Here is a 16,713-nt window from a genome sequence, read left to right as displayed (position 1 = left end):
GACAAGTAAAAACTTCATCAGCGTTTTGGGAATCACTTGGGGGACTTGGAAACTTTTAAATCTGGGACAAAATTAGATTTTATTTTTATCAAATCAATTCTGTCATAGTGGAAGGAAGTGTGGTAGGGGACAAAATTACTTCTTTTCTCACAAATTGTTAAGATTGCATTTCGGTCAAGTTTGCTCTTCCAAATTTTAACTTCTTTTAGCCAGGGGGTATAATTTAAAGCATCATCTTTTGGAACCAAATTGTTTGCATCAGGTTCATTAATTTACCGTCTTCTTCAGGGGGACAATGCTCCCTGTTTCAAATCATTAACAGTGGAATAGTAATCACCTTGAAAGGTAGTTTTAAAAAACAAACAAACAAACAAACCATTCAATATGCAGTAGCATGTTTACAATGATGGGTTGAGTACATGCAAATCAGTATGTTATATAGGACTTCCCTGGTGGTCCAGTGGGTAAGACTCCTCACTCCCAATGCAGGGGGCCTGGGTTTGATCCCTGCTGGGGAACTAGATCCCGCACGCATGCCGCAAATAAGAGTTCACATGCGGCAACTAAAAGATCCTGCGTGCCGCAACTAAGACCAGACGCAGCCAAAATAAATAAATATATATTAAAAAAATTTTTTTAATGTTATATAAAAATAAGAAATCAAAATTAACCCTCTCTTTTTTCACTGTAAACCAAAATAAGAAAGTTTATTGTTCTTATCCCTAATAGATTTTTAAAACTATGTTAGCCAGCTCACTTAATGGGGAAACAATGTTTTCTGACACGGTCAAACAATGAATTTCTGGCTTTTACACTACAGAATGCACAGCCTTTGACTGTTCTGTAAGGTTCTTTTCCACAGGTCTAATTACTTAAGAAGAGTGGAGTACAAGGCGCTAAGGTTAACATGCACTCTAACAATTTTTTCCTTCATGAACAGCTGTCAAACGTAATGCACCTCATTAAATTCTATATACCCTATGCAGAATTGTCACATGGAGTAGTTGTTCTAAATATGAAGTGCTTTGATTTATTTCAATCTCTCACCGATTATAAATACTTCATTAGAAGTTTTCCACGTTATCAATACACAAAATGTAAAGCAGCTAGCACATGGAAAATTAGGACAATCAATATGACTGAAATTTTAATGTGAAAATGAATGGCTAACGTTTTGTTTTTAGCTCTGATTGATCTGACTGTATTGCTCTTTCACAGTTAAAAATATATGACAAAAAATACTTCAAAGAAAATTTCAAGATTATAAATCTATCCCTGCTGGTTACAGATAAGGTAGACTTGGTCCAACTTCAAAGTAGCAGCAACTGTATCATTCATGAAAGTGGACCACTCTCATACTGCTGGAATAGTATTTTACTTACAGTTAATTATCAAACACTTAGCTCAATAAAAGTGGAGTGAAAAATTTTAAGTACATCAATTCTAGTATTTCCAACAGACTCTTAGATTTTAAGTAAGTTCTCATAAATTCTACTTGCCTATATACTTTTTGCAGGTCTTAACTATTTTAGCTAATTGTGCATATTTCCATCTTTATTCATTAATACTATAGGCTGTAGACATTCAGTAAAGCTAAGTGATTATTCACAGGAGTAAAATATCATTTTATGATATCAGCTATACATAGCTGCGAGTAGAGAGAGAAAATATTTTCCAACCATTTCTCAGAATTCTCCTGGCTAAGAATGAAAAGTAGCTCCCCAGATCCCCGTGAACTGCAGCAACCGTGTGTGCCAAAAACTCTAGTTGGAGAGTGAGAATCAAATAGCCCCTCTTCCCTTCTAGAAATGCTCTCCCAAGATGGCCTCAGTGCCTTTCTTTCTTTAATTTACTCTAAACCTTCAAGGTTAATTATTAACCTAGTCTTATAGAAACACTCACTTAACTCCTTATTCTCAAGTAACATAAATATCCATATATATACAATAAGTACATATATAGACATATTTATTGCATAATACATGTATATCCATAAATACCGCATAATATATATCAATAATAATTATATAGTATTGGGTTGGCCAAAAAGTTCGTTCAGGTTTTCCATGTTCCAGAAAATCCCAAACGAACTTTTTGGCCAGCCCAATATATATTATATATAAATATATCATATTATATATTATGTGGTATTTACGGATATACATGTATGACACAATAAGTGTGTATATATTTAGTGCAACGAAACTGAATCTTACTTTGTTATAATGTGCATTAGAAGTGGAATTAGAGTGCTGAAAGTCCACTCTTTAAGTATAAAATTGTATATTTTGGAATCAGAGAGCACTCTTAAATCTCCGCAAATTAAAAGGTAATTATGTTGTTAAACATCAAAAGTTGAGCAAAAGTAAACCACTCCTGCCAATTATGACTAGTGTTAGCAACAAAGACTATTGTCTTAATCAGTTGGGGCTGCTATAGCAAAATACCATAGTGAGGCGGCTGAAACGACAGACGTTTATTTCTCATGGTTCTGGATGCTGCTAAGTTCACGATTAAGTTTCCTGGTGAGAACATGCTTCTTACATACCCTACTTTCTCACTTTGTCCTTATCTGGTGGAGAAAGAGAGCTCTGGTCTCTCTTTCTCTTCTTTGGAGGATCCTGATACTATTACGAGGTTCCCACTTTCGCAATCTCACCCAATCCTAATTACTCCCAAAGGCCTTACCTCCAAATACTATCACACTGGGGAATAGGGCTTTAACATATGACAGCTGGCGGGACACAAACGCTCAGTCCATAACAAAAATCTTCAGACAGATTCAGTTTAATTTTATGGTTTTATTTCATTGGAAAAACTAAGAGTAGCTCAAAGGTAAGACAGAAATCTTATAAGCTATGATTCCATTATTTTCCCTGGAAAGGTGCAAATTAATATAAAACAAGTGCCCTATGACATTGGATATATTCTCAATCTAGCTGTTTCACATTTGGATTAGCCGAAATTCCCATATTGCATTTCTCAATGAATGGGAATCCTGACTTATAAAGAACACCAAGAAAAATATGCATTTAAAATTTGATGGTGTCATGGAAGGTACTTCAATGGTACAGACTGTAAAAATATGTACTTCATATGTTGGCATTTCTTACACGCAACTTCTTTTCAGAATGGGTTTTCATGTGTGACTCTTTAATCATTACACTCAGGGATAAAAAGCAGTTACCATATTTTACCGCAATTAAAAAAAGCAGGCTACTCAAAATAATGGTGGATTATTTTCCAACAGGGCAAAAATATCAGTGTATGAACATTCACATCTTTCCTACCAAATCCTACCCATGGGAAAAATTTTAGCCTAGTTGCTAAATAAATACGGAAAATAGTTAAGAGAAGACAAAGAAAAGCCAGATGAGGCTATAAACAAAAGAACGTAAGGATCTGGCAAGTGAGAGGCTTGGAATAACTACAGAAGGTACGTGAACTGGGAAGGAGAGAGATTTTTGAGGAATGTTGTCGGTGTGATGAATGGGTTAATATTCTTTGAGAAACTAAATACAAATGAAATTCCATTTAAATTATTTTAGCCGTTAATGGAAATCTATGCAGAAACGAATCCACAGAATAAACCCCCCACGCTGGTAATAGCTGCTTCAGCAACAATTTTCATCGGCTGTTATCCAACTTTGGGGAACAAAGGTGTTATATTCACCAGTATCCTTGTTTAAAAATTGTTCTTGAATAACATGAAAAGATGGTTCTTGAATAACACGAGAAAGTCAAAAAGATAGTGCAGAAAATATTCTGAAGTCGGAGTTGCAAATTTGGAGATAATTGACAGAGATCGTCTACACCCGCTAGAGAATTAAAACTATGTACAGCACTAAATATAGACACCTAAAACTATCCTGCTGTGTTAAAGTGAAAATTAGCTGTTATATCCAATTTCCAAGAACCTTGAATTTATTTGAAAGTTGTGATGATTTGGAGATAACGAGAAGATGTCAATATCAGGACTGGTTAGATTAATTCAAAGCTCTGAATGACTCCACCATTCAAACCAAATACTTATTATCCTTCCAAATACTTATTATCAAACTAAATACTTATTATCCTTCAGGTTTTAGAACTGCTGGTGAAGGCTAGTTGCAATGAATAACTTGGTACTCTTTTCAATAATTATATTGTCAGGGACCAAAGAAAAGGATTTCGAATTACAGGGAGAATATGACATAATCAATGGGACATTTTAAAATGTGAACATGCAGTGTGGTACCAGATTCTGTTCCTGGACCCAGAGTTATGTGAACTGATATCTCTGCAGACGTGCATCACTGCCATGGAATGTATTTAAGCCAAGGTGGATACTGATGGAGATTATAATTTAAGATTACAGATCATCAGTCAGAGCAGCAGTGTACACGTTACACAAGGACTATGTCAGCCATCTGTCAGGTGTTGACGAACTCAGATGTAAAGATCAGAAAAGTGTAAATGAATATGTAGGAACAATCTATAATAGTGGATATAAACACAACCCAGATCTTTTCTCATTCTTTGTGCTGGAGAAATTAGTCATAGTTGAAGAGGAAAAGAGGGCATCTGCAGTAATATTCCAGGCATGGGACAAAATAATGAAGTTCACACCCCAGGGTCAGGGGCAGACTGGGAAAGTCTAAGTGATGTATAACGTAAACGTAAGAATTTTTGAACTGAATTGAAATCTCAAACAAAGAAATCCAAGTGCATAGGAATAAACAAATTCCCATTTGGATGTTGTAAAAATAAGGACCATCCACAGAATATCCCCATAATTAAAGGACTAGAAGAGGTCTGGCTTCGGCTTTGTTTTAGCAAAGAGTAGCTGACTGTCGTTGTACACCATCATCTATCCAGTTATCACAAACCCTTGCTTTCCAGAAGAGGGGGTTGAATGTAGATATTTGTGTTTACTCTCTAGGAAGTTGCAAATATCCAGCTTCAACATTGGAAGGAAGGACCCTCATTGACCCAACCAATTTTGACATGGTAGCAACTACTCAGAAATTAGAAAAGAACTGGATACACTTCCAGTTAAATTAGAAGAGAAGTTTGAAGATCTTGGGTTGTAAGTAGGATTTCTCAATTACCGATGATACAAGAAAATCCATGATAAAAAATTATTTTTTAATAAAACAAAGTGAGAGTGTTTCAAAGTTCTCTTTCACTCCCTCTAATTTCATCCTGGATACTTTCTAGCTCCCCACCCCTGACTTTTGACAGATGTGAATAAGTAAAAATATGATTTCATAAGGCGTACAAGTCATTTGTTCTTTTCTGGAATTATAAGAGTAATAATAAATACATAAGAATCTCCTGGATGGATCAAATTTTATCCTATAAGCAGGCTTTATGGAGGACATTCAATGAAGCTATTTTGTTGCTGTCTGTATCAGTTAGACACCTATCAGGGAGCAAAGTATACAGTAATTTGGACAGGGAAAGTTTAATATAAGTAATTATTAACTTTAACAGGAGATTGGAGTAATGGGAGTTTGATTATTAAGAGGTAAAAGGAACAATTAAAAAAAAATAGAAACAGCATATATAAGGAGTAGCCACTAACCCCAGGGCTGAGACAGAGCACCCCAGCAAGAGTGCCCTGCCCCCACCCAGGGCTTAGATAAAGACCTCACTGGAGAAGGGGCAGCCAGAGATCAGTGGATGGTGGAGAAGTTTTCCAGGGTTCTATGCTGGCAAAACTCTGTCCTCTGAGATAGCAAGGAAGCTACCCATGGACAGGTGCCATAAGTTGGTCCTTGACAGAAAGCCATCTGAGTGGCATCATTCTGATGTGAAGATTCCCGAGGATGTATGGGGGAAGCAGCTGCCCTCTACGTATGCAGATGCCTGGTGTTGGAAATGCCATCTCCCCGACCTCAGAGGAGCCTGGTAAAACAGGCACATTAGAAGAAGAAACCTCTTCCTCTTTCAGTGCCCTCTGCTGACAAAGCTTAACAGTGTGTCAGCTGACCAAAAATTACAGGGTCCGCTTCCATTATTAAACAATCAAGGATGAACTAAGAGGCAATAAATTGATAACCGGCACAACATCCCATTGTTCAGTGTCTGTGGATCTTAACCCCCAAGCTTTGCTTCTACATGGCTCATGGCTCGATGATTACTTTACTCTACTTCAACCCTTCAGACTCTTTTAGCCAGATTCCTCACACTCAACTGAGCAGCTGTTTCTAGAACTTCGTACGAAGTAATTGCCTTTTTTGTACTTGTATGTTCATTGTACTCATAGTTTGGCCTTCTCATTATTTGGGTTTCTGCATGGACTCTCTTCACCCTCACCAACTTTCAGATTCTTTTCATTTTTCCCAAATCATATTCTGAAGAGAGAAAATGGCCGACAAGCTCAATCCTATGTAAGTAAAATTTACTGCAATTTTAAGCAATTAAAATGGCTTATGAATTGACTTCTTTATATTTGATCCTTAGGCCTGGTCCAATCAGTTTGGGCCAGCAGAGGAAAGCAGATTTTGCACACAGCAAGTCTGTATTGGGGTAGGACTGATGGTTACTGAGGTAAAAACATTATTCTCTGTGATATATCAGATCTGAATGTGCTGTGTAGTTTGGGGTGAGGCTGATTCTAGAAACTGCTCAAAAGACAGTCCCTTAGTAGCCAGAATAGTGGAGTGTGATGAAATCTTACGACAAAAATAAGTTCATGTTCTATATCCTAAAAAATATCAATTTCATAATGTGCTATGGTGTACCCTAAATATTAGAAAGTTCATTTTTGTTTTGTTTTTTTGTGGAAATTTGAACTCCCAAACCTGAGAGTGGGAGGATAAGTTTTAAAATTATTGTTCATTATTTTTGATGCTTACTAAATTAGAAACACAGTGTTTGAGTTGAAAGTATTGATTTATAAGGACATATATGCTATACAATCTTTCAACTGTTGGAAAAAATTGGGAAATATAAAAATTGGGAGAAAAGACTGGAAACAACTTTAAAAACATTTAATTAATTTTTAATAACTAAGGAAGTCACATATTTAATATATAAATGAATCTAAAATGCTTGTCAGCAAACAAAAACATTTTAGTTAAATATCCGTCTACGTCTACATCCACGTCTACGTCTATGTCTACATCTGCCTATACCTGTGTGTGTGTCTGTGTGTCCAATGTGTCGGAAAAGACTCACTCTTCCTCTGTGTCTCCGTTTTTACTCTCACACTACTACCACACTCATACTTCTGACACCAGACATGTGGGGGGGTTTTCCACACCAAGCTATTCTCCAGTTATCAAGGACACTGATTGGGTGTCCCACAGGTATAACTCAATTTTGACACTACCTGGAGATAGTGTCAGATCCCAGAAGGCAAAGGCTCAGCCCCAGCAGACTGTAGCCCCTTCACTCAAACATTAATGTCAAGTCCAGGTTGTCATCTGTGCCTCTGATTGGCTGGCTATAAATCAGAGGTTCCCAGGACCTCCTCCCTGGGTTCAATAAATTTTCTAGAGTGGCTCACAGAACTCAGAGAAACAGTTTACTTACTAGACAACTGGTTTATTATAAAAAGATACAACTCAGGAACAGCCAGATGGAAGAGATGCTTAGGGCGAAGTATGTGGGAAGGGGTGCACCACTCTCCCCAAAGCTCCATGTGTTCATCAACCTGGAAGCTCTCTGAACTTCCTCTTTTTTTTTTTTTTTAATGTAGGCTTTATTAAATAGCCCCAGAGAATGCTGAAAGTTCCAACCCTCGTCACATGGTTCTTTCCCTTGGCAACAAGGCCCCACCCTTAGGTGCTTTCCCATAGCTACCTCATTAAAATAAGCTCAGGTGTGGTTGCAAAGGATTTGTTATGAATATCAAGAGACACACTTATTACTCCTACCACTTAGGAAATTACAAGGGTTTTAGGGGCTCAAATAGGGTATGAAGAAGAAATACATATGAAAGCAGATCCTTTGCCCCTTTCCTGTTTGTCCATTTCTGTTCCCCTCTAAACTTAAAAGAACTCAATTATAGGAATGAGATCACTAAGCAATTGAAACTAACTCCTGACCTATGCTCTCCTGAGTGCACACGTGCCTTGCCTAACCTGTTGATTCTTTTCCTAGATAAAAAGAAGTAAGAATGAGGATTTACGTAGTTAAAAAATGACTAGCTCTCCACCCTCAACAGCCCCTTTAGCAATCCTGTAGACAGATCAGTGGGCAAGATAACATACGAGAAGTCAGCCAGTCAGCCAGTCTGCATGCAAAGGAGAATGATGCAGAACCCAACCTCCTGCCTCGATGATTCACTGAGATTCTCTCTCCCACTGCCTTTTTCTTCCTTTAAAAACTGTTATGGCGCAGCAGAATCTTCGGAGTTGGTCTCAGGACATGATTTCACCTTCTCCCCAGATTGCTCGCTTTTCTGATTAAAGTATCTCTCCTTTCTACAGACACTTGCCTCTCAATGATTGGTTTCTGAGCAATAAGCATCTGAACCTGAGTTGGGTAACAGAGTTTGGTAACAATTTAGCTATCTAAAATATACCAGGTCCCAATCTAGGTCGTGATAGAAGGTGAACAAGTTGCACTTCTTCCATATCCTGAGGGAACGTCATTAGAAAGGCAGTTACAACAAAGTATGGTTAGGGATACACAGACTGTACTTCAACTTTCCCCAAAGTACTTTGCTTTTGAGTTCCTGGCTTAGTAATAGAAAAGCAAATATAGCAGGGTCTTATTCCAGCACATTGCATTATAAACAGTGAAGTATGTACACAAGTGTAACTCCATCAGTGCTGATGACACTGATGTGAGGAATGTACACCCTCTTCAAAGCATCATCATGCCCCAGGAATGATCTGTGAGCTGCAGTTCTTTGGGGATAACTGTTTACTACAATGCTTTATTATGCATACGACACCTCATAAGGACTCTACTTTTTAAATTACAAGACTATTTCACCGAAAAGGGATACTTAATCCAAAGTATATATTACTAATGGGTGCATAACAATCTGTTTCATCTTTTTAAAATATTTTGGAAAGGTTGCAGATTTCTTTTAAACAATTAGACTTGCTTCGGTTTTCCTTGCTGAGGGGGTGCCCCACTCCATGCTGACTCTGAGGCCTAGGGCAGCAGAGTGAGCTCATTTCATTTGTACCAAAATTGAAAGCTGACTACCTCTTGGTTTAAGAGTGCCTGACTGCTCATCAGGCATTATATTATCTTGCCAAGCACCACAGGAGAGTCATCATGGGGATATTGCTGATTGCAAGGCTGCACTTAGAACTGATAAATATGCAGATGTGTAGAATATTAAATGACTTTATTAGTAATCAACATATTATGCCATTAGGTTCATCTGTATGATCAAAATCTAGCAAAAATTAGTCTAATATTTTTGAACTGTTGGAGCTCAGAGCAGGCCACCATAAAATATGACAAAGTGGCATATTAATTAATTACTTTGAATTAAAGTTACTTTAAAAACAACTGTTGCAAAAAGCACACTCTGACCCTCTACTCTGTTTCCCTGATCCCATAATCTCCCATAATCGCCAATATGAAAGGTACCCTCCCTGTACCAAGAGGTGGACAGACATCCTTATCACCAGAGGTAAGGAATTCAGGGCCTAAAAGGCTATATAAACAAACCATATTACTTTATTAATTTGCTACCTCAAGCCCAAACTCTGTTTGAATTCTTCACCAATTAAGCACTCAAAGCCTAAGTTTCTTTGTCCTGTCAATTCCTCACAAATTTATTGTTTCTTTGTCTATAAAGTATTAAAGCTGCCTGCTTTGGTTACTTCTTAGGTACTATTTCTATGAGATCCCCATATGTACAAATTAATTTTTTTTTTCTCCTGTTAATCTGTCCTGTGTCAATTCAGTTAGACCAGCCAAAAGAATTCAAGAGGAATAAGGGGGAAATTTGCTCCTCCCCAACAAAACCAATCTAATGTTTTTGAAAGTCTCTTTTTATTCTTTTAAATATAGTGTCTCTTTGGATGAAAGGTGACTGAAGTTATATGAAATCACCAAGCACTGTGTCCCTACTGTTACCCTCTTCTGATTGAATATCAGTAATTTAAAATGAAAGCAATTTCATACACTGAGTAGAAGAAGTTGGGGCAAATCAACACTTTTTAGTTCAGTTAAACTGACAACCCAGCACACTTACAAATATAAATGCTAAAATTGAAGACTTTATCTAAGGATAAGTGAAAACAATAAAAAAGGTTATCACTTTTTAATTTCATTAGTAGAAATTTATGTTAGATATAATAAAATTAAGGTGTCCATTTCCCATAGTTTATTTTTTCCTGAAACATCTTAAGAACTCCACGACTGACATTTTTATTCACATGTATATAACCTGAATTATTAAATTTATTATTTTATTTCAGATGATTAGATGTCTTGAAAGTTTTAGAGTGGGCTTTTGCCATTTTACGGTCAGTAACTGTGGTAAAATGAAAGTATAACAAATAAAAGGAAAATTCATGCCGTTGCATTTCAGAGAGACTAGTGCTTACAGGATATCAATAAGAAACTATAGAAAATATGAGCAAAAGAATGGAAAGGAAACTTGAACCTCAGACAGTTACGTATCTAGATTTACTAGAAACTGAATTTACGTTTTGGAGCGTTAGCCACTTAACTTTGAGTATCAGTCTGTTGAACATTAGCTTACGATCAACCAGTGAACATAAACTGGTATTCAACAATATGCTTATAAGTGAATTTTACTGCTAATTTCCTCGGACATGGCAACATATTAGATTTTATCACCTTCACAATGAGTCCTTTTATAAGAGCTTAAAATCAAAATTTCCACTCTAACAGCAATCTTCTACTTTCCTCATTTCCTCTTCCAGGTGCTGCCTCTACTTTCTTGTTTTCTATCAACTGAGACCTTTATTCCCTTGTTCTTTCTTTTTATCTAATTTATCAAACTCCATTTCTGTTTTGACCTTCACTTTTATATCCATCTCCAGCGTGCTCCACTTTGTCCTTTCTTGCTAATATTCTCAATTCTCTCGTTCCATTATCCTTTTTACTCACCCACCAAGTATATCCTAAATGCCCCCTATACACTATTACTCCACCTGGCCTGCAGAATGCTACTTGGATATTAACTCACACAGCTGCTACACTGGAACCAATATAAGTCCATGAACACAAACCTAGAGTGTGCTTTGCACTCTACCCAGATATCTAGTTATGCTTTCTGATTCAGTCATCTATCCATTCTCCATATTACCTATTTAAAATTTTCTCCATTCTCCTTAAAACCTTATCCTTTTCAGCTAACTCTTTTCTTAGAGGTTGAAATCATCTTTTATTTTACAGAGAACACTGAAGTTATCTAGCAGGTTCACACTCAATCTATTAGACCCATAAAAGAAAATCTTACCTCATTTACACCCAAATATTCCTTTATCTACCAACTAAAAGAGGAATGTTGAAAGTAATGTGACTTCACCCTTTCCCAAGTCTTCAGGGTCCTTGAAAAATAGCTTATCATACCTCTCCTATATATTCGACCCCCTCATTCTGCACACCTCAGGCAACTCAACATATTCTTTAAAATTAACTAATAATTTCTGGACTATTCTTTCCTCATGATATGTTCTCTCTTCGTTAAGAATACTGTCAAGCTTCTTAAAAGAAAAATGAGTTATTATCTTGTAAACCAATAAAACCTGAGTGTGAATTCATCTAGTGAATTGTCACATGTGTGTGAGTTTGTGTTAAGTTGAAATTAATTTTTCAACAGTGAAATAGAGGCATATTCTCTGTTCTAGAGACATTTTCTACACAAGTGAGAAAAACGAAACATTACTATTTACTGGAAAATATAAGAAAATATAAATTGCAGTACCAAATTTTATGGTTTAAAATGGAAATGCTATAGAAATAAAATTATAGAAATGGAAGAAGCACACAACAAACATAATACTTATTTAAAATAAGGTAGAAATAGAAAGGTAGATTCAGTAAAGTGTAGGAGGAGCAAGTATGCTAACAGTTCACTTTATCTAGTTTCCCAATTCCATTGATTTTGAGATCCCACAATCCACTGATTCTATTACTTTTTCTGTGTCCTTACATACCTCATTTCTTAGCTTTCCTTCCTACCTAGCTTAAATTTCATGGTCAGCCACTAAAATCACTGCCTCAAACAAGTCCTCAATTCTTCTGGTTATCTTACTTAATAAGGTTTTTTGGCTAAAGTACTGCTCTGATTATGTCAACGCTTTATCCATTACGTGTCTGCAACTGCTTAGCTGGATACGACTGGAGAAAAACATGAAACCATGTTGTTTGCTTTTATGTTACCTCAGTCATCACTAAGCTGAACAGTTGTAACATCTCTCCTAAATCTACTGACGTTCTTATTTTCCTGTTTAATTATCATAGTGTTCTTCCCTATTTAAACCTAGAAAACATCCTTCCTTTTCCTAATTCTCAGCTGATAACCTTGCTTTTGTTGTCCATTAGGTAATAGAAACAATTAAACATTCTTGATTTCTCACCACTGTACCTACATGTCTCCTTGGTCTTGTCTACATAATTTGCATCTTCGTATACATTATCTCTGCTCCTAGCAAGGGCCAGTCGTCCATTTGTGCATTTTATTGCACCTCTTTTCATCAACTCAAGAATATTGCTCCAGAAATTCTCTCCTCTCTCACATGTGGCATCAGTTTTATCATCTTTCCCTTGAGCCTCAAAACTAGATACTATTTCTCTCTAAAAATCACTTTCTTGATGTTTCTTTACCATTTTTCTCTTTTTTCCCCTCTTTTTAGCACAAATTCTCAAAGGAGTTCCATACATTTTGAGGCTTTTTTTGCGTTGTCTAGTTTCTATTTGACCTTGTCCAATCAGAATATCTAAGTCACCAAACTACACTTACCGAAGCCAAAATGGCCAATACCCTCACCTTAAGAGGATGTTGTGGGTGGTGGTTTGGAACTTCAAAGCGGGGAAAGGCAACTGATATGGAGATGGAAAAGCAGATATTTGGTGCACAAATGTTTGCTGGGCCATGCAGAGACAATGAGACACAGAGAGGAATTTTAACAGACTTTGCTAGGTTCCTTCTGTCTACACACCTAGTTCGTATTATAGTTATCTATGGTAATAGCTCTATTCCTGTAATAGGCCCTCTATCTAAATTCTTTAGGCAAATAAGGGGGAAGGTCAAAGTTTCTTTCTTTCTTTCTTGATTGTTTTCAGTTCAAAATAATATGCATGCTAAGTAGACATTTTGGGGTGGCGAATTTGCTCCCCTACATTATCTATACTAATTTCCTTGGTGGTCTCATTCATTTCATGGTTTCCATATCATCAATATGATGACAACTTACAGTTGTATATCTCCAGGTTGGACCACTGTCCTGAATTTTTGGTAGGACTCCTACTGAACTTCCACACTATATATAAATGGGAAAAATTAGAATCGCTACTTTTTAAAGGATGCATTTGGATATATTATTCTACCTGACTTCAAAACTTACTATACAGCTACAGTAATTAAAACTGTTGTAGTGGTACATTATGAGTTGAAGTGTGTCCCTCCCCCCACCCCATAAAGTTATGTTGGAGTCCTAACCCCTGGCACCTCAGAATGTGACCTTATTTAGAAGTCATAGAAAGGTAAAATGAGGTTATTATAGTAGGCCTCGGTCCAATATGACTGGTGTTCTTATAAAAAGGAAGAATTTGGGGCACAGATATGCATACAGGAAGAATGCCATTTGAAGATTAGAATTATCCTTCCACAAGCCAAAAAATGCTAGAAGCTAGGAGAGAGGCCTGGAACAAACCCTTTCCTAGCACCTTCAGGCAGCATGGTGCTACCAACCTTGGACTTCTAGTCTCTAGAACTGTGAAACAACAAATTTCTGTTGTTTAGGTCACACAATTTGTGACACTTCGTTACAGCAGCCCTAACAAACTCATACCTGGTGTAAGGATAGACATATAAATTAACTGAATGAAATAGAGAATCCAGAAATAGACCCATTAATTTATGGTCAATTGATTTTTTGACAATGATGCCAAGAATATTTAATTGGAAGAGTTAAGTTATTTAAACAATGTTGTGACAACTGGATATTCATATCAAAATAAATTATCCTCAATACATTACCTATATAAAGAATTCTCAAAATAAATCATATACCCAAACCTAAGAGCTAAAACTATAAAATTTCTAGAAGAAAATGAGAAATATACAAGAAAACCTTTTCAACCTTGGGTTAGACAAAGGATCTTAAGACCCCAAAAAATTATGAATCAGAAAAGGAAAAAGTGTGTACAGTGTACTTTATTTTTAAAAAAATCTTGGACTTGACATGGGGAGGGGGAAGGCTAAACTGGAATGAAGTGAGAGAGTAGCATGGACTAATATATACTACCAAATGTAAACTAGATAGCTAGTGGGAAGCAGCCGCACAGCACAAGGAGATCAGCTCAGTGCTTTGTGACCACCTAGAGGGGTGAGATAGGGAGGGTGGGAGGAAGATGCAAGAGGGAGGAGATATGGGGATTTATGTATATGTATAGCTGATTCACTTTGTTATAAAGCAGAAACTAACACACCATTGTAAAGCAATTATACTCCAATAAAGATGTTTAAAAAAACAAACAAATGCACTTTAAAAAAATAGAAAGGCCACAAATTGGAAATATATATAGAAAAGTAAATATCTGAGTAGTGACTTGTATCTGGCATATATAGAGAAATTTTATAACTCAACAATAACAAACAAATTTTGTAAAATGGGCAAATTTTAAAGACACTTCACAATATAAAATACACAAATGACCATAAGCACATAAAAAGAACTCTAGTCATCAGAAAAAGTGTGAATTAAAACCACAATGATATACCACTACATACCCACTAGAATTTTAATTCTACAAAAACATTTTGTTGGCCAAACAGTGGTCTCAAGGATTTCAAATGAGCATTGCTAAAGAGAATCAATAATTAATCTTAAAGAAGGAAATGATAATAACTAGTGAAAGGATCTTGATCACCAGTCAGTTAGGCTGAGGTTCAAGGCAGACTCAAATTTCTGCAAGTACCTGAAGTGAAATGGAGAAGTAGGAGACCAGACAGGAGGCCAATAAGGTAGACTAGCTTGAAAGCAGAGGGTGCAAGAGTGATCCCTAAAGAATCATTAGATACTCAGAGTTCGTAGATGAATATTTTTAGATTATATTCACTAAAGGTGAAAAGTGTTCTAATATATTTGCATTGGTTCATTATATAAAAAAATTAAAGCCATCATGTGACAAGCAAGAATTATGTGCAATTATAAAAAGCAAGGGCAAGAGAGGATGGAGAGCTGAGAAATCAGTCAGGCTCCAAGCAATATCATACTATCTTTGCCGTATTTCTCCATAAGGTAAATATATGACAAAGGGAGCTGAAACTTGTTTGCTTTTCATGTAAAATGCTGTACGATATAAAACTTCACCAACAACTGGGGAACAAGCTTGAATTGGATTTTAGAGGAAGAACAGAAGTTAGATGGGTAGATACAGTTAAAGTAGAATGTTGTAGGACACGGTTTTCAAACTGTTCTTCACAAGGGAAAATGAAAAAATCTGATATGAAAATGTTACTATATCCCTTTCTATCTTCCATCAAAGCAGCTCTGCTTTTATGTATTATATAATGGTCCATATTTCTAGGTAAGATTTTACTCTGACCTAGAGGATAATTCTACCCCCCCCCACTTTTTTTTGAAAACTGCTCTTGAGTGGATACAAGAACATGTGCCAATTAGAAACAATAAAAATGCGGCATTATTAAAAATGCAGATTCAAAGTCTGACAAAAATCTAAGACTTTCATTGTCTGTGACTACTTTAAAATTACTTTGATAAAACACATTTTGCATTAGTTCAAGATAATAGAGTCCCTAGTTATATCTATAAGTAGGAAAAACATAGATCATGTGAAATTGCTTTTCAGGTTGATAACCTATTTCCCATAATTCACTTATAGAAATGAGTGTGGATATACTGTGTCTGTATCAGTAAAGAGCTCTTTCATTGGCTAGAATCAGAGTATCTGACTAACAATAACTGAAACAATAAGAAAATCATTGATTACTTAACAGAGTCTGAAGGTAGGTGCCATTGTGGAACTCTTTCAGTAGCTTCACTGTGCCATCAAAGACCCATTTATGCTCTGTTGTCCTCATTCGGTTGGATATTTTTTTCTAAGACCTATTATCTCATGGTAAAATGTTTGCTTGAAGACCTAGTCATTATATTGTTACATATGCCTCTATTCCTGCCATGTAACCTTTTATTACCTCTTTACTGGGCTAAAGCACACTGCTGCCCATATACATGCGCACACACACACACACACACACACACACACACACACAGAAAAATGTGGTTCAATGGAAAAGGGAGAAAATGGCTATTGAGTATGCACCAAGAATTGCCTCTCACGAGGTGTATTTCACAAATTATAATTTTAAAGAATCAGAACATATATCTTCACCGTAGGAGATAATGATGAGTGCCAGTCTAGGCTTGCAATCATGGCATCACAGATTTAGGAGATATTCCAGAATTGAATGGCAGAAAGCCAAAATTTAAGATATGGTTAAAATAAAACTACAATAAAAACTAATTTCAACTCTTATGAAGAATAAATGCTTCATCTGAATTGATTTGAAATAAGTTTATACTTTATCAAATT

General features: G+C 36.2%; 1 protein-coding gene across 8 annotated transcripts in view; it reads right to left on the bottom strand.

Annotated features, from left to right (window-relative positions):
• The window catches only part of LOC307185936 (uncharacterized protein), a 693,527-nt gene that overhangs the window by 149,126 nt on the left and 527,688 nt on the right, over nt 1-16,713 (bottom strand). The gene's annotated exons all lie outside the window — the stretch shown is intronic.

The sequence above is a fragment of the Stenella coeruleoalba genome, assembly GCF_951394435.1.
Source record: "Stenella coeruleoalba genome assembly, chromosome: 4".
Taxonomy (NCBI): Eukaryota; Metazoa; Chordata; class Mammalia; order Artiodactyla; family Delphinidae; genus Stenella; species Stenella coeruleoalba.
The sequence above is the reverse complement of the archived record's forward strand: the minus strand, read 5'-3'. Positions and strand labels throughout refer to the sequence as shown.